The following is a 19,343-nucleotide window of genomic DNA, read 5'->3' as shown; positions in this document are numbered from 1 at the left end:
TATAGGATTATTCTTCAAATTGACACTATGCCATTGCATTATTCAGCTTTACAAAACTGTGCGAAACAACAGTATGCCATGAAACTTATACAAAAAGTAATTCTGCGAAATGATGATTCTGCCAAGGGTTTCTATGCAAAAGTAAAATATGACAATAAATTTTATGCAACATATTAGTAATCCATATCACGACTCGGTTATATTCTGTAAGGAATGGCTATATTTTTTGTAAAATGAAGGTTAAACATTTCTATGCACGGATTACTAATATGTTGCATAAAATTTATTGTAATATTTTACTTTCCATAGCCATTCCTTACAGAGTATAACCGAGTCGTGATATGAATCTGGCAAATCACAGCCACACACATAAAAGATCCAAGACTGATCTTTATCACCATTACGACCTTTCAGCGGACAGTACAATTAATAAATTCCCTTGATCGCCCTCAGTCCGCATGAAAAGATGATTACATTGACAAATCTCTCCCGGGCCCCAGGTCACTAATATACTGCCGAGAGTAGCCAATTAATTCTCTTCTTAATATCAATGGGCATTTGGGCAATGATTTGTTTAGCTTTCTCTGAGGAGATCTAAATATTCTGAATATATACGTTGTAACGAAATAATTGGGGCCGAACCTTATGGAAATAGGATTTACGCTCTAATAGCGAATCTTTTTATTTTTAATTATCTATGACTAATCTGCGTTGTAAAGTTGAGTTTTATTTCGTCTGACAATAAAGGGAAAGCTTATTGGGTTGGTAGGTTTTGTAATATATTTATACCTAATTACGTAAGTTTAATGACCATTTCTGTATTGTCCGATATTTAATGGTGGTTTAAAATAACTAAAAATATATTTTTACTAATTACTTCGACACTAATTGAATTATGTTGATTACTACTTTAAGACGTTGGAAAATATATTATTAAATCAAGCATAAAACAACAAACATTAACTTTAATGAAGTGCGCCTGGGATAAACTTTCCTATAATAAAAACGGTGTCAGAAAAACAGTCACAACTTTTTTGCATGCGGTAGGGCAATAAATCACGCAAATGATAACGTCACTACACAGACAAATTGCACGGTGGGTTGCTTACAATTGTCACTGTCGGAAAAGATACGGGATAAACCGGTATAGGGGCTATGCGCGTTGGCGGGTCTACCATCTTGTGGCCAGAATCGGAAACGTAAACTGTACATTGACACATAACGCATGTGCTGCCCTCTACAGTTCACGACGTTTTATTATGCATTGTAGGTACTTATGTAGGTTCTGCCATCTTAGTGGGCTACATTGGAAGCTTAAACTTGACATTTACACTATGCACTAATAACAGCGGGCTCCTGTGCTGCGCCCAACAGTTTATGCACGTTCCTTAAAGTAAAATTAAATTGCAACTAATGGTAGTATTGAGACAATCGCTGTCAAAAGTTTTTCGAATCTATGTCAAAGTTCCTATAAAAATATTAAGTTTGTGTTGGCGCTGCCATACTTTATATTTCGTTTTTTTAGCATTAGAATAATACTATTTACGCGATCTTGAAGTGTCTTTTAATTGAAAAACGTTTTTTTAAATTAGTTGCAAATAATCGGATATGATTCATAATTGTTACATAATTTCCGTGACTGATTTATCAATAAATATACACTTCAAGATTGTTTACCTTTTTTCTAATGCTAAAAAAACGAACTATAGTTACTGCCGTTCGCTACAGACATAGCATACATAATTCAATTCTATAATAATTGCACATTAAAACCATTAAATGAAATAGAAAAAAAAGACGTTTTACTTTGAACGTTATTTTTACAAAGGTTAGTTACGATAACTTATTTAAAGCTAACGCTTTCCCGTCTGAAATACAAAGATCAAACAAAAGTCAGGCGACAGACGATAGGAGATTTTGTCGACGTAAAGTGATTATTTTTAGCACGCACGAAATTAAAAACGGTTTACTAATGTGTTGCAGAAAGTTTTTTGACATATTTTTGTATTGCATAATGTTACTAGGCAGAAATGTCGTTTGGCAGAATTACCTTTCGCATATATCATTTAGCATACAATAATTTCGCAGAGTTTTAAAATCCAGAACCATGAACATCAACAGTATGCCAATACTGTTGATGTTCATAATATTATAGTCTTTTAAACGAATATTGTTTGCGCAGGTAAATGTAGCTGAGTCTTCGTCTACGAGGAATGGTGTTAAAGATTTAATAAAACTACCCTTTGTCCTTCCACGGGTCTCAAACTATCTGCATACCAAATTCGATCTACTCGTAAATCACTTTAGCGGTTTAAGCGTGAAGAGGTAACATACAGACGGATAGAGTTATGATGGAATTGCTATTTGCTAGTTTTTAACCTTTTGAACGCCACAGACGGCAAATGACGTCAACGCAAAATCGTGACAATAACGCCAAAGACGGCATTTGACGTCGATCGTTTTGATGAAAATCGATGAAAATCTACTGAAAAACACCCCACTTTTAAGTTGGCATTATTTATTCACAAAACTAAATTTTACCCCCGTGGCGTCAGTGGCACGGCAAATGGATGCGCCGTTTGGCGTTCAAAAGGTTAAAGTGTGTTTATACGGTAAAATAATCAGTAACTATAAAGTCCGTCGGGTAAAAAGATTATGAAATAAATTTCATAATCTAATGATAGGTAAGTACCTATCTTAATGTTATGCTCTAACCTAATCTATTTTTCTGGCACGTGTTCGTTTTTGTTGAGGTCGCAGTTCTAACCTAACCTACTTTGCTCGCAGCCGTTCGTTTTTGTATGAGGTCACAGTTCTAACCTAACCTAACCTACTTTTCAGCTGCAGCTTTTTTTTTTTTTGCTGCTGTTCGTTTTTGTAGGGGGTCGCAGTTCTAACCTAACCTAACCTATTTTTCCGGCAGCCATTCGTTTTTAGAGGAGGCCGCAGTTCCAACGTAATATAACCTTCTTTTCTGGCACAGGTTCAATTTTGTTGGGGTCGCGGTTCTTACTTAACTTAACCCACTTTTCTGCTAATAGCAGAAAATATCACTATGTCATAATAAGAGTATGCTGCAGGATGATTATGGTACATAAAATTATGGTAAACTAAAGTCGGCTAAAGTAATCTTCTGCTAAATAATATGCTGCAAAATGTATTGTATGCGTAGTAATAGTAATGCCAAGTAATAGTTATGCAAAATTACCATTCGACTAAAAGTGTTTCTGCGATACATGTTATGCGAAGTGTATTTCTGACAAACAATATTATGCCAGATGAGGGGAAACCATTAAAAACTCAGAAGGTAACAGTACGGCTACCATCAGTTTGGCATTGACATAAACGCTATCGTGAACGTAATTTACTTTCTATATATCTCTTTCGCACCAATATGTCAGTACGAGCGAGATGCATAGAAAGTAAATTACGTTCACGATAGCGTTTATGTCAATGCCAAACTGATGGTAGCCGTATAGGTAGGTAGTAGGTACAAAAAGTTTCACGTTAGAGAGTAAATAACACACAAAAGTATTAACACTTACGATATACGAATGTAATGACAATTTTGCCACTGCCATTCTACAAACAAGGCCTAAAAATGTTGTTAAATAAAATAAATACAAAAGACCAACTCTGTAGGTACCTACCATATTATTATCAAATTGATGTCTGTGTGATCAAAGGATCTGCTAGACAAAAATAATACCGACTAAACAGATGGTTTGCAACCTTAACGCTTGAACTTTACGAGCATGAAAAGTGAAAAGGGTATTTTGATAATGGCATTCCAATCGAGATTCGATAAGACGGCTGTCATCAGCATTCATTGTATTTTTTCCTTGCTGTTTACATCCCGGGACAGAATTGATTGAAAACTCTTTAATCACTTAATTTCTGCTTATATCAAATAGGCTGTTGATTAAATTGATATTTAAAAGCTCTAATTGCGATTATGGGCAGCTTCAAGCTATAAAAAACGGAATTTTTGAATAAAACCAGATATGTGGCCCATGGTAGGTATGTATTTTGAACTAAGTACATTTAAGCGTAACTGTATCACAATTATCACTCAAAAATATGTTGGCTCGAATTACTTATCAGTATCACACTATGAGGCCACTTCGAGTTTTAGTTATAAGATCGGTTTCCAATATCAACCGATATTAATCTCTTCAAGTCCATTTAAAGATCAACAACTGCGCGTAATCACAAAGTACATAAATTATTCTCTAACAAATTTGAATAAACAATATCATGTTCATTGCAGTCTAAACAAAATCTTGCTATAAATAATACAAAATACTAGTAATATGTCATGGCATCTGTAACGAATCAAAACATTCAAAACTCATGTTTCACTATTTTGCGGATACGGGCATGACGGGTGACCCTCGGGCTGTCATTTGGCACGTGTTGTGCCCGGGATCACGTTCTGTTACAAAGTTAACAGCATTCACCCTTATCATCAAGGCAGTAGAGTTTAATGTACAAGTTTAGTAAGCAGGGTGTAGCTAATGTCTGGTCTTACCAGCGTCTTGGGAAATAGAGTGCACGTTTTATACTTCATTTTGCTTTTAAAAAATTAACGTAGTCGCAGAAATAATGTTATTCTTTGTTAGTTTTAATTTTATTGATAAGCAGGAAAGTCAAGCACCTTCTTGAATCAATGGAGTTATTTTTCTAAAATTACTTTTTGGTAAATCCTGGATTGACGGTAACACCTATGTTTCTTTAATACCTATGAATCAAACTGATGAATAAAATAATTAATTTTATACATAGGTACAATATGAAATAAAAATGAACAATGCTGTTTTCTATTAAAGTTATAAATAATATTAAAAATTAAAAATCTCGTTAGCAGTTCTCCAAGAATTAAACACATCCCGAATCATCATCATATATATAAAATTGAAAAACAAGAACGGGATAAAAAACGAGGGAAGAAGCGAGATGGCGCCTTACAAATTTCTAAAAAAGTTTTTGACACGTTTCTCGAATACGACGCACTGTCACGGTGGTTTTCCTAGCCCGGCTGGGGCTTTGCCCAGGGGAAACTCACGGACAATTAAGGTTACTAAATTAACCAATCTAAATCTTAACCAAAAACTCAAGCAGGTGCTTACACTTATTTCCATCAACTATTCAGGGGTTTCTAAAGGATGTCAAAATGAAATGTTAGTTTTGTGACACATAATTTATTTCTATTCTCACACTGGGGAAGTTGTTCTACGAGTAAATCATTTATTAAGCTAGCATTAAGCACCTTATTCTATAATGTCAGACGATAGAGCCGGGTCGTGCCACAAATGGTTCTACAATGATTTACAAGCAGACCTATCTAAATTTGTTAGTCCCTAATTTATCATTTGCCATCACATATGATTCTACTAAATTCTTTAACTTTAAATTTGGAAATGCTTCTAGGATGGAAGGAAAGCGTACACCAACCTCATAACAATATTGCACCGCGGAGCACCACAGAAAGCCAAAGGCCTCAGCTTGAAGGTGTCGTCTCCTCCACCCAGCAGAAAAGCGAAATTCTTATGGCGAACTGCTCACCAGACACACTTGAAGTTTTAGGAATATGGACAGACTTCCATACTCTGATATGCGAACTGATTTCACATACGTAGTAACATAAAAACGAAAAACCCCAGTCAGCAGCTGGAAATTCCTAGAGTGGACTCATCTCGCAGCTCTGATACTCCCTCCCACCACATTGTTTTACCAGCAGATGTTTGTGGCAAAATAACAACAGCATGAGCTCCCTAGCTCATGGATGCAGCGGCTACTGCATAACCAAGCCTCTGATCGATGCTACCAGAGCATGATGTACTTCGCTTCACTGTTCTATGTATAAAAGATGCCCATCCAGGGCGAAAACCAGCCAGGAAAAAATCTCAAACCATTCTGTCCCTGGGATGACACAATCAAAATAACAGTAACTAATGAAATTCATGGAATAATTTTATATGCAAGTATAACCCAAAGAAATAAATCATATTCAATTATCTAAACATATTTCCACCTTTTTTGTATTTAAAAATTAAGTTTTGATTTAAATATTTAATAAATACTATTCCATCAATTTAGGATTTAATTTGAAGTAGCAACACCATCAGATTTAATTAGTTTCTAATTGGCCAAATGGTTGTCATTTGTTTTGTTGCTACATCAATGACTTCCTTGCCATAAAACAAAACTATACTATATTCGAGACAATCCTAAAAACGTTAAACTGGATTATACATGCAAAGTGCCGTGTCACAATACCCCTCTCCCCGCTGTTGCGTTTTACCAAGGGTAAAACGCTCGCTGTCCTCAGCGACTATCCTAAATCCAAAACATGTGTCACAAAGAAAACAAAACTACACTACCTCGACCATACCTAGTATGGGAGCACCTAAAAAAAAACACAACCAAAATGATTGCCGCAGGTTTCGAGAACCCTATCCAGAAAAGAAAAGCCAAAGTAAACCAAACTATCACTACATGCCAAAACCGCTAAACCATAAATTTTAAATTCACGAATTCTCGAACCCACGCAACACTAAATACTAAAAACCTAACGTGTGTGGTATCCGAGCCCATCAGAAAAATCCACCACATTATTCCTAACTAACCAGTAAACATTCCTTGGTTTTACCAGCACAACATTGCATCGTTGCGCTGGAAAAACCAAACCAACTGCCAGGACTGATGATCAGCATTCCTAAACCTATCTCTACTAGACCGGGCAAAATAAAAATTCCGAAATAATTCCTACTTCGAAGTTTACTTCATAAACTTGAGAAGCTAAATAAAATCCAATCCAAAATATAATTAGTAATTCCGAAATTTCCATTCTAATCCTAAAATTGTCGCCACCCTACGGGTTGAGGACACCAATAATTGTCTCAACCCTTCAGGTTGACAACCACAGCAAACCCAAACCAACAAAATACCAATCCTAAAAAAAAACCAACAACAAACGGTTGAATTGGACACATCTTAACTGTGCCAACTCTTCCATTAAACCAAACTAACCAAACCATACCAAAACATCTGGGCCCTTCGAGTTGGTGAGAGTAACCTATCCCCCAACTCTCCGGATCACAAAACAAACCGACCAAAACCTTACACAACTCTGAGGTTGCAACATGCCCAAAATCTCAACCATTGAGGTAGAGTACTGAAACAGTATCGCACGCCAGGCATGATTGGCGGCGATACCGCGTGTCGCATCTTCGCCTACAAAATATTTTTCGTTGTATCGGCAGCGCGAACACAAAAAAATCGTGTGCCTCACCAACGCCTCTATGGCTTGGACTTATGGGCAACACGTACACAAAAAGATACCCACCAGCGAGTACCAAGTCGACGCCTGAAAAGAGCAAGAACCCATCGGAGTACACAAAAAGAACGCAAAACGTCCGAGGTATGCAGTGCGCGCCCCGCCATACCTCATAAAATCTCCTGGGTGTGGACCCCTGTCGACCTAAAACACAAAACGCACCAAACACGGCGCTCGGGTGTGGTAAGCACCCGATAACTACTCACAAAAAACCTACTGGCCGTATCAAGGATCGCTCAAAACTTGCAAAAGTGAGCCAGATTGTGTCGCTCCTTTCATACCTCACGCTTTTCAGAGAACTGTTCCAGGAACCCTTTCATTCATCACACAAAACAAAAATAGTAGTGAAAACAGACATTGCTGCTCACCACGTTCCGTACATACAGTCGTGATTGAATATTTTTACCACAATATCCAACACTCCAAACGAAACAACCGTAGAACGAAACGTTATGGCGTAAGTGAGGGCGTTCACTCTGGCGGCAAGGTGAAAGCTAAAAAACCGGGACCTTGCGTCCAGAGAAAACCACCACCTCCAAAACCTACCAAAAACCTTGTGTCCGAATCCTTAATACGCCACGATCCAAACTCCATGTCCAAAATCCAAAACGAAACTTTACCTAGCACCATACAAAAAACTTCAATTGAATTTAAAACTTGGTGCTAAAAAACATTATCGTAACGTTACATCATTAAATGGAATGTTTTGAAACACCCCGTAATGATAAACCAAGTTAATCAATAACTTCAAAAAAACGAGCGTTTATTAAACGCTGACACGTTACGACTCAAGTTTGGACCCTAAAAATATCATGTTTCTGAACGCACCCTTTGTTGAACTTATTTATTTACTCTATGGTATAGCGTCTATGCTTTTAAAAAGTTAAATGTCACTGAGATATTTTGCGAATTATAACCTTACCTACAAAAAACTTTCGCCGCATTTATCATTTATTACTAGATTCATCTATATTTTAGCCATTACTGTAATAACAAATTTGAAAACTAGATATGAGTGTGATCAAACTTCGAACAATACTTACTTAGAACTTCAATATTTAGTTTGCCAAAATGCGAACTTGGAATGGAATTAAATCCACTAATAAACACAGGTAATCAACCAAATAATGAGAAAAGGAGTCAACTTTCGTTCTCATACTCTAAACTGAACGCAAAACCTCTGTAAAGTTCCCTGTATTTTATAAAATAACCAACCTAGTATGTATAATCAACTCTAATTTTAATGAAATTGTTACAGACTACTATAAAACTGTGCTAAATTTGAACAACAGACCACCATAAAAGCAATAGATATCCAGCTATGCCTATAACTGGACACCGGACTACAGGAATTTGCAACTTTGAAAATCAAACAATGTTAAATCATGAGAACACAGGCACTGGCAGTGCGCTGAAGAAGTATATCTTCACAAATCAAAGTCATTTACTAATCAGGAACCAACAGAAGTCACTTGCCGGAGACTATCAACCTTGCTGCTGCCGGACACTCAAACATTTCCACTTCTCTGCCGTTCCTGCAAACTTCCAACTACTGCCAGCGACGCCTCAGATTTGATCCACCTTCATAAATAAGTTCAACGGGCATTAAACATTAAAAGTGTACTGAAACCGCCGTTGTATAATAAGTTTAACTCAAAATATTGAAATATGATGGCAAAAGACTTACAAATTGATGTGGCACTATTGTATCATTACTATTTATAATAAACAATGCTAAACTTATTGTGTTTTTTACTACAATGAACCCTTTTTAGCTCTGTGTAAGTATCTTACATATTTCATATAAACAAAATTTGTATCAAAGCTATTGATAACAGTGAAAGCAAGCCACTAACTAAAATAAATTACTACACAAAATTGTCCTAAAATTGCAAGCTTTCAAGTTGAAGTCTGTCTAGAAAAAAAACGTTCCAAAATCAAGTATGTACACACTGTATGTTCATACAATTTACCAAAAACAATTTCCTACGTTCTTACAACTGAAAAATATCCATCTGTGGCTAAATATCTAATATATTTTTAAACTAAAAGGTATTTTGAGTTAAAATTTTACACTTAACCAATACTTCTCAAATTTCTTAACAGTTTCTGCACAAGCTCAGTAGCTTTTCGAACTTGACCTAAAAGATCATTGATTTGACCTTAACAAAATGACTTACAACTCAATTGCAGTACTTATAAAGCTCTGCCCAAATATTTGTCTATAACTAACCAAGTTATACAACAAAATTAAAAAAATGCTTTTTAAGTCCTCAAAAATGCAAAATATCTTAGGTCTCAGTCTTTAGAGACTAGCTCATAAGCATAAAAAGTAGCAAAATGTACTAAAAGTTTGACACTTTCAACTTCCTGACAAAATGTCAGCACAAATTTTACTAACTGAAACTCAAAGCATTTCATTTACGGATTTCACCAGAAATTCTGAATTTCGTGCAGAACATTGGACAAAACTAACTGTAAAACAGCTAAAGCTTAACCTGGATGGTATCAAAGTGTGCAAAGCCAAAGCACAAGCTCAAAATTAATACTTAACCGTAAGTATTACAAAACTTTTCTCATCAATATGTAATGGCAATGATATAAACTGAATTTGATGGAAATAGTTAGCTTAAAACAAAAAGGGAATTACCTTTAATGGGCGCCATATTGTCACGTGGTATTCCTTGCCACGCGCGAAACCAAAGAATTATTATGAAGAAGGATGTCAAAATGAAATGTTAGTTTTGTGACACATAATTTATTTCTATTCTCACACTGAGGAAGTTGTTCTACAAGTAAATCATTTATTAAGCTAGCATTAAGCACCTTATTCTATAATGTCAGACGATAGAGCCGGGTCGTGCCAAAAATGGTTCTACAATGATTTACAAGCAGACCTATCTAAATTTGTTAGTACCTAATTTATCATTTGCCATCACATATGATTCTACTAAATTCTTTAACTTTAAATTTGGAAATGCTTCTAGGACGCCCACAGATTCCGTCTTAAAGCCCTATTTCCATCATAAATCAGTTTGTATCACTGCCATCACATATAGAAAAAAAGTTTTAGTAGTACTTACGTTTAGGTAAAATTTTGAGCTTGTGCTTTGCTTGTGTACGCTCTGACAACGTTAAGTATAGGCTTTAGCTGTTTCACTTTGAGTTTTGCCTAAATTATTGCACGATATTCAGTAATTTTGTAAAAACTAAACACAACAAACACAAGACAGCTGGATATAGACTGATTTATTATTTCTAAAAACCTACCCACACCAATACATATTTGTGAATGTACTACATCTCCCTCTTAATGAATTGATTAAGCTATCTAATTATTATCAAGTTTTAACAACTTAGAATACAGTAATTATGCTAAGAATTACACACTATAATTATAGCTAGTACATTTCACGAAGAGACTTGATTTTCACTTTTATTATTATGTTATCAAGGTCTAATTTCACTAGCCACCTTACCTTCGTGAGATGCAGTATCTATAATCTTAATCTTACTTTGTGGCCGTACAATTATGAATATCGCCCACAACTTATTTACCATACTTACATATATTTTTTATGTGTATCTATCCTATCCTTATATATATATATATATATTTTTTTTAAGTATGCCAACTTAATAATGACACACTTGCGTTATAATTGAAATAGTTTTACAAACAAAACAAAAGCTACAGAATAGTAATGTTACGTTGTTAAGTAAAACACTGGTCCTTAATAGATTTTAACTGTTGTTTTTGATACTTTCATAAGGTCCAACATAACATTAATTTATCAGTTAACTATCACATGCAATGCTTAATCGTTCTTTTATGAACGTGTTCTTTATTCTCATATACACAAGGTTTATTTCAGAATAACCTATGCGTCGTATTCATGGTTTTATTTTTGCTAACATGAGTACTGTAATAAAATTATGATATACATGATTGCTACAGGTAAATATGTAATATACCTACCGGTATTTAACATTGGTTATTATTGGTTTCATCTTGACTTTACAGCGGGGAGAGGGGTATTGTGACACGGCACTTTGCATGTATAATCCAGTTTTAACGTTTTTAGGATTGTCTCGAATATAGTATAGTTTTGTTTTATGGCAAGGAAGTCATTGATGTAGCAACAAAACAAATGACAACCATTTGGCCAATTAGAAACTAATTAAATCTGATGGTGTTGCTACTTCAAATTAAATCCTAAATTGATGGAATAGTATTTATTAAATATTTAAATCAAAACTTAATTTTTAAATACAAAAAAGGTGGAAATATGTTTAGATAATTGAATATGATTTATTTCTTTGGGTTATACTTGCATATAAAATTATTCCATGAATTTCATTAGTTACTGTTATTTTGATTGTGTCATCCCAGGGACAGAATGGTTTGAGATCATTTCCTGGTTGGCTTTTGCCCTGGATGGGCATCTTTTAATTTAGAAAGTGAAGCTAAATACAGGTGTACGCTTTCCTTCCATCCTAGAAGCATTTCCAAATTTAAAGTTAAAGAATTTAGTAGAATCATATGTGATGGCAAATGATAAATTAGGGACTAACAAATTTAGATAGGTCTGCTTGTAAATCATTGTAGAACCATTTGTGGCACGACCCGGCTCTATCGTCTGACATTATAGAATAAGGTGCTTAATGCTAGCTTAATAAATGATTTACTCGTAGAACAACTTCCCCAGTGTGAGAATAGAAATAAATTATGTGTCACAAAACTAACATTTCATTTTGACATCCTTTAGAAACCCCTGAATAGTTGATGGAAATAAGTGTAAGCACCTGCTTGAGTTTTTGGTTAAGATTTAGATTGGTTAATTTAGTAACCTTAATTGTCCGTGAGTTTCCCCTGGGCAAAGCCCCAGCCGGGCTAGGAAAACCACCGTGACAATTTGGCGCCCATTAAAAATTGTCACGGTGGTTTTCCTAGCCCGGCTGGGGCTTTGCCCAGGGGAAACTCACGGACAATTAAGGTTACTAAATTAACCAATCTAAATCTTAACCAAAAACTCAAGCAGGTGCTTACACTTATTTCCATCAACTATTCAGGGGTTTCTAAAGGATGTCAAAATGAAATGTTAGTTTTGTGACACATAATTTATTTCTATTCTCACACTGGGGAAGTTGTTCTACGAGTAAATCATTTATTAAGCTAGCATTAAGCACCTTATTCTATAATGTCAGACGATAGAGCCGGGTCGTGCCACAAATGGTTCTACAATGATTTACAAGCAGACCTATCTAAATTTGTTAGTCCCTAATTTATCATTTGCCATCACATATGATTCTACTAAATTCTTTAACTTTAAATTTGGAAATGCTTCTAGGATGGAAGGAAAGCGTACACCAACCTCATAACAATATTGCACCGCGGAGCACCACAGAAAGCCAAAGGCCTCAGCTTGAAGGTGTCGTCTCCTCCACCCAGCAGAAAAGCGAAATTCTTATGGCGAACTGCTCACCAGACACACTTGAAGTTTTAGGAATATGGACAGACTTCCATACTCTGATATGCGAACTGATTTCACATACGTAGTAACATAAAAACGAAAAACCCCAGTCAGCAGCTGGAAATTCCTAGAGTGGACTCATCTCGCAGCTCTGATACTCCCTCCCACCACATTGTTTTACCAGCAGATGTTTGTGGCAAAATAACAACAGCATGAGCTCCCTAGCTCATGGATGCAGCGGCTACTGCATAACCAAGCCTCTGATCGATGCTACCAGAGCATGATGTACTTCGCTTCACTGTTCTATGTATAAAAGATGCCCATCCAGGGCGAAAACCAGCCAGGAAAAAATCTCAAACCATTCTGTCCCTGGGATGACACAATCAAAATAACAGTAACTAATGAAATTCATGGAATAATTTTATATGCAAGTATAACCCAAAGAAATAAATCATATTCAATTATCTAAACATATTTCCACCTTTTTTGTATTTAAAAATTAAGTTTTGATTTAAATATTTAATAAATACTATTCCATCAATTTAGGATTTAATTTGAAGTAGCAACACCATCAGATTTAATTAGTTTCTAATTGGCCAAATGGTTGTCATTTGTTTTGTTGCTACATCAATGACTTCCTTGCCATAAAACAAAACTATACTATATTCGAGACAATCCTAAAAACGTTAAACTGGATTATACATGCAAAGTGCCGTGTCACAGCACGTATGATAAGAAAAACCTGTTCAAATCAATTATCTACATACGGGAATAGAACTAGACCATAAAAACTATCGCTTGCGATGCGTATTTAATTTACAATAAGGAAAAGAAATTTTCATAACAATCTTCATCGGCCATTTCTCGGCAACTCTCGGTTGCTTTCGTTTGGCGGTGCTACAGATTAGACCAAATAATCCGTAAGTTAAAGTAAACTAAATTATGTTTGTCATGTTGTTATACAGGTATTTCTGAGTTTTTTCACACGAAGTAAAATAAAAAGTGCTGCCAACCTCAACCTTAGTCTATAGAGCCCATACGAGTGATTTATGTGATTCTTATCAATCAAAGTAATTACTATATTATTATTATCAATTTGTATTTTGTTGTTTTAAATTTATTTTTGAGTTATATTATTCAGATTGACTTTCACGGCTTCGGCAAACATTGCCATTCGTCCGGGGAACGGGCTAAGAATGCTGAGATGGGTCAAAAATACAAAGTTGATAGTAAGTTATGTAGGTAGATTAAAGTGCATGTTCAGATGTTATTGAGCGACCTGATAAAAATAAGCAAATGTACAGTCAGCAGTCGGCCAAATGTCGTAATATAATTTTGTTGCCATAGAAATAAGGATGTGGTCCGATATAGTGGCGAAATATTGAGAGACAAAAGCGGCTAAATTCAGTGGTGGCTCGGACACTTAGAGAGAATGGGAGAGGATCGTGCCGTGAAGAGAGCGCAGGTACTAGGGACAACAAAATGGGAGACGCCCGAGTAGACGTCCTAGGTACCGCTGAAACGACGTAGTTGCTCAAGACCTGCTCAACCTCGGCCATGGCGACTGGCGAGAGCTATCGCAAGACCGAGAGGACTAAACAACCTACGTTTGTATGAAAAGGCGATTTAACGGCGGTGGTCGTCCATATTCGTCTTAAGGCGAAAATTAATCTAATGAACGTTTTTGCAACTAGGCTTATAAGAACAAATAATAATTTTATCTTGAAACAAGTTTTAAATAAATACGTGTAGATGAAAAAATACAATCTTGCCTTTTATCAAATCACATAATTTTTTGACAAATTTGCGAATTGGGTTATCCAAATAACGGCTACAAATAAGAAATCCCTATCACAGTTTTAAACCATGGCAGGGTTGAATACATAATAATGTCGGTATTTAACTAAACATACGACGAACTCTTTATTTCATTTACGCGAGCGGAGCTGCGGGCCCGTCTAGTGTGAAATAAAAATGGAAACCTAGTTAATTGAAACTTCAACGCCAGAACAGGGGGCCGATTTTTAAATTTCGAGTGCCGGATTTCGTCATTCGAAAATCTATGGAAAACGGCGAAATGCTATTTTTGACATTTGAGCGATAGAAATTGGGAATCTAGTGCTATTGGCCAATAGTTTTCAATTCTATTATAATATTTTTCAAACTGGAAGGGTACAATGATAGATGTCATCTCCATAATAACCTAAAAATGCCAAATGTCGCAAAATTGTATAGAATTGACATCTATCATCGTACCCTCCCAGTATGAAAAAATATTTTAATGCCTAATAGTGGAGATAGTATTGAAGGGAGCCACATGAAATCGAGCTCGAAATTCAAAAATCGGCCCCCAGCACCGCTACCGCTAGTTAAGTTTCGAGTTTTGTCATTTTTAACGCAGGTATTTCAAAAACCCTTTGTACGAGTATACTAGCGGCTCTATTCGGGAAATGTATTAGAGATTAACTAGATACGATATAGTAAAGATATGTGACGTTCCACGGCAAAAGGTACCTTATGGCGGCTGGCGCCACGATTCGGGAAATGAATGGGACGTCACATATCTTTACTATATCGTATCTAGTTAATCTCTAATTCATTTCCCGAATCGCGCCGTAGGTACCCAGTGGAAGTTCCGACACCCGACACAGCTCTCGTCGCGCGTACATCGCGGCCAGTGACGAATGAAGGCCATTTGTCCGCGCAACTGTACACCGCGCTACGGGCTCTAAATCTGCTTTTCAATTAAAAGGTTTAACGAAATTAAGGCTGCACAATTATATTGGACGAGTGTAATTAGACAGGACTGTCGATAATGATTAAATGCATCGTTTAACGTTGTGGTTAAGACTACCGCAGGTGACATTTGCATAGTTTCGAGGCAAGCTGAGAAATTGACAATGACATTATATATCTAAAATAATATAATTATAGAACTAGCTCCCAAAAAATAAAAAGAAGGAAGTCGGGAGCCGAAAATGAGCTTTATCCTCATGGTCACCGAAGCAATCAGACCGAAAAGAACTCGCAATGACTGGCAACTATTTATTACAATACTGGCACATTCGTCAGGAAAATGTGCCAAAGAAAAGGGGAGGCCTTCAGGCCAATGAACCATACTTCAGCAAAATACGTAATAGGTTTTCAGCCGATTATTTACTTTAAGCAGTTATAAAATATATAATTTGAGGTGCTCCACTTTAATTCCTTATCTTTCTCAACTTCCAAATTCTAAAACATCGTTCAATTTGCCCTCAAGTTTCAAGGATTATTAAATTTAGATAGCAGACTCTATAGCCAAACTAATTGTATTTATCAAGCTACTAACTTTTGCCCGCGACTTCGTCTGCGTGGAATTAGTACCAGCAGCTAGAGTAAGTACAGCGCCTGGATAAAATCTAATAGCAATTCGAGCATAATATGCTTAATTGCTTACACCAATTAACAGGCACTTCATTAATTTTCTCATTTCCACCCCCCTTTTCACCCTCTTTAGGTATGACCTCTGACATAAAAACTATCCTATGTCCTTCCCGGGACTTAATCTCTATGCCAAAAAACTAAATCCGTTCAGCGGTTTAAGCGTGAAGAGGTAACAGACAGACAGACAGACACACTTTCGCATTTATAATATTAGTATGGATTTGAATGTGTTTCGATTATATCCTAAGTAAAACTTTGTGTTTTGCCAAGTCAAATTCTGAACTTTAATTACATCCCAAGCGAACTAGAATTTGGCACCCATATCAGATCTCAATTTTTTTCTCAGCGAAGTCAACAACGACGCATATTCTTAATATTAATTGAACTTAGCTCTCATTTCACATTTATGTTTTTGATGGGATTATTTTAACTCAACTGTACATGCGAAGAAAATAGGTACACCGAAGTTAATTGCATACAGTTAATTAACTCACTCATTCATTCATTTATCTGCATAATTAGCTACACAAATAATTTATTTAATTTTAGTACTTTAAATCAAAAGCCTGATTGTACCTGTACCTGTCGTAAAGGCTGATAATAGTTATTGAAGTTTTTCGAGAAAACTGTATGGAGTGTATGGCAATAATGAGATTTTCTCTGGAACTAAAAGGTAAACACTCGTATCCTTGCAGGTGCGTATAATACCAATTGTTTAGTATGTCATTCGGTAAAGTGGCTTGAAAGTAGTAGTAGGCGGGAAAAGTATTCATTCTGGGATGAAATTATAGCTAATTATCTAAAAAAACCTTTTTCAATAAAAAAACTAATACTTTATTAAAATTGAGTTTCTATTTCTAGGAAAGGCGATCGATCAGCTCACAGTGTGACTTCTCGAGCTGTCAAAAGGAAATATTACGTTCCTGATTTAATATTCTCTCAAGCAGTTTTTTGTCATAATTTTCGTCTTTGAGAACTCAGGCAGGTGCTCGTTTTTAATAATATTTGATACCGATCATTTAATTGAAGTATATCTTTTATTTTATGTGATGTGTTGGATGGAATAGGACTTTCCCGACAGTAAATTGAAGTTGTTAACTGCTTACTAAGAACAAACCAGATATGTAAACTCTTGTTTTCACAATTATTTTTCCAAAAGTTAACAACAATGGTCCAAAATGAACTCGTTTACTTTTATTATAGTGGTTGTATTATTTGAAAGTAGTAGGTAGTTATTTGGCTAAATCCCTACTTTAATATTATAATTGCGAAATTAACTCTGTATGTCTGTATGTAACCTCCTCACGCTTAAACTGCTTAAACTAAATTTGGTATGGAGATAGTTTAATGAAAGTCCGAGGAAGGATATAAAATAGTTATGTATTACCAATCATCATCTTCATCATCATCATCGTCCTATGTAGACGAAGTCGCGTGCAGAAGCTAGTATTTTAATAGAAGGAAGAACTCAGACAAAACCAAATAGATAATTGGTTATACTTATACTTAATTACGTCTTGAACTTGTGGAATATGGTTATCGTAATGGACTATAATTCTGGTGGTTCTACGGTACCTAAATTATGGTTATCAATAAAACAAAGTAATGATTAAATACTCGAGTTGTGAAATCCAAATTTAACTCTGTACTTATTAACATTGTTTTCATGAATATAATTATAATGCGAAAAATGTATAATGGAGGCAAGGATGGAGGCAATCCCAAACCAAACTGGGGAAAGGTGATAAACGCGCACACGTCAATTCAAAGCTGGCTGACATGTTAAGCCCTGCCCGCAAGGGCCCCACTCAGAATTTGATTCCCATTTAATATTGGCATATTCCTTTAAATTCGAACAGTTTTTGGATCTCATAGCAAGAATCCCATTTTCATTTACAGCAGGCTGCGAAATAGCATGGACATATCATAAATGGATTTTATTTATAAAGTAGGGATACCTAGCTATAGTTCCATTATTTTAATTATAGATAATATTTTATCCTCAAAATAACATTACGGATGTATTTACTAAGTTTTTAGTTAGTAGTAGTAGGTATTGTGGGCAACATGATATTATTTTTATAAAGACAAAGTAAATATTAAAATAAATACCTATTTAAAATGTAGTCGCGGTCTGCAAAAATTGCTTACCTATCTACCTACTAAAATAATCGTATAGGTACTCACTTATTCATATTCACTCACTCTTTCAACTCTTTGCCTACTTGTTAATCTACAAAAGTGCCAAATTATTGGTTATTTATTAATAACTTTTCTCCAATTATTGTCTACTACTACTTTTCATAATTTTTAATATCTGTAATATTAAATCACTATCATCTACCTACTACTTAGAAGATACCTATCCCTCTATACTTTTAATTATTTTACAGCAAAAACGAAACTAACTTGTAATAGTTTTTAATTTCTTTAGGATGCAGTTCCAGTAAATATATAGGTAAGTAGGAGAAATTAAAATCTATTGTGGCATTTTTCTTTGAAATTTACTTGTAATATAAATAAGTAACTACTTATAAGTTTTTGTGGCAATATTATCGCAGCTGTCGTTTATTAGTGGTAACTAGTACCTATAAAAAGTAAGTAATTCTAATTTTAAAACAAACTTACATCGTTAAACTTACCAATTGCACACTCATTTAGCACTTATGTTATCATTTCCACAGTCAAACCGGCACTCAAAGCTGTCAAGTATCCAATCCGTGAAAGCGGGATCGTTCAAACACTGAACGGAGAGCTCGGCAAGTTGGGAAACGTCGGGACCGGGAGCGACCGCCGCATCCAGGCTCCCGAAACACACTGGAGCAGCCATCTCGACGGAGTCTGCGTAGAACATCCCTACACATCGCTATATGAGAATAAACGCTAATAAATTACGTACATCGTACACGCGTAACGCGAACAGTGCTGTGTTCCTGATTAGTTTGAAGTTCCCGCTAGTAAGACGCGGGCAAAGATTCTGCATGCGATTTCAGCGGAATTAGCTCGTTTGATCGTTGCGCTCTCGATGCTGCTCAGTTTATGGCGGTGACGTCATCAACTATGCATTTTATTTTTTGTAGTTCAGTTGAGAAAGTTCATCTATTGCT

General features: G+C 35.6%; 1 protein-coding gene across 1 annotated transcript in view; it reads right to left on the bottom strand.

The window, feature by feature from the left end:
• Positions 1-19,104, bottom strand: part of LOC134792250 (protein artichoke) — a 32,875-nt gene extending 13,771 nt beyond the window's left edge. Inside the window, exon 1 of the mRNA XM_063763514.1 lies at positions 18,879-19,104. The gene's annotated coding sequence lies outside the window, so the exon portion shown is untranslated. The remainder of the gene's footprint in view (positions 1-18,878) is intronic.
• Between the last annotated feature and the right edge of the window lie 239 nt (positions 19,105-19,343).

This window comes from Cydia splendana, chromosome 7 (assembly GCF_910591565.1).
Source record: "Cydia splendana chromosome 7, ilCydSple1.2, whole genome shotgun sequence".
NCBI lineage: Eukaryota > Metazoa > Arthropoda > Insecta > Lepidoptera > Tortricidae > Cydia > Cydia splendana.
The sequence above is the reverse complement of the archived record's forward strand: the minus strand, read 5'-3'. Positions and strand labels throughout refer to the sequence as shown.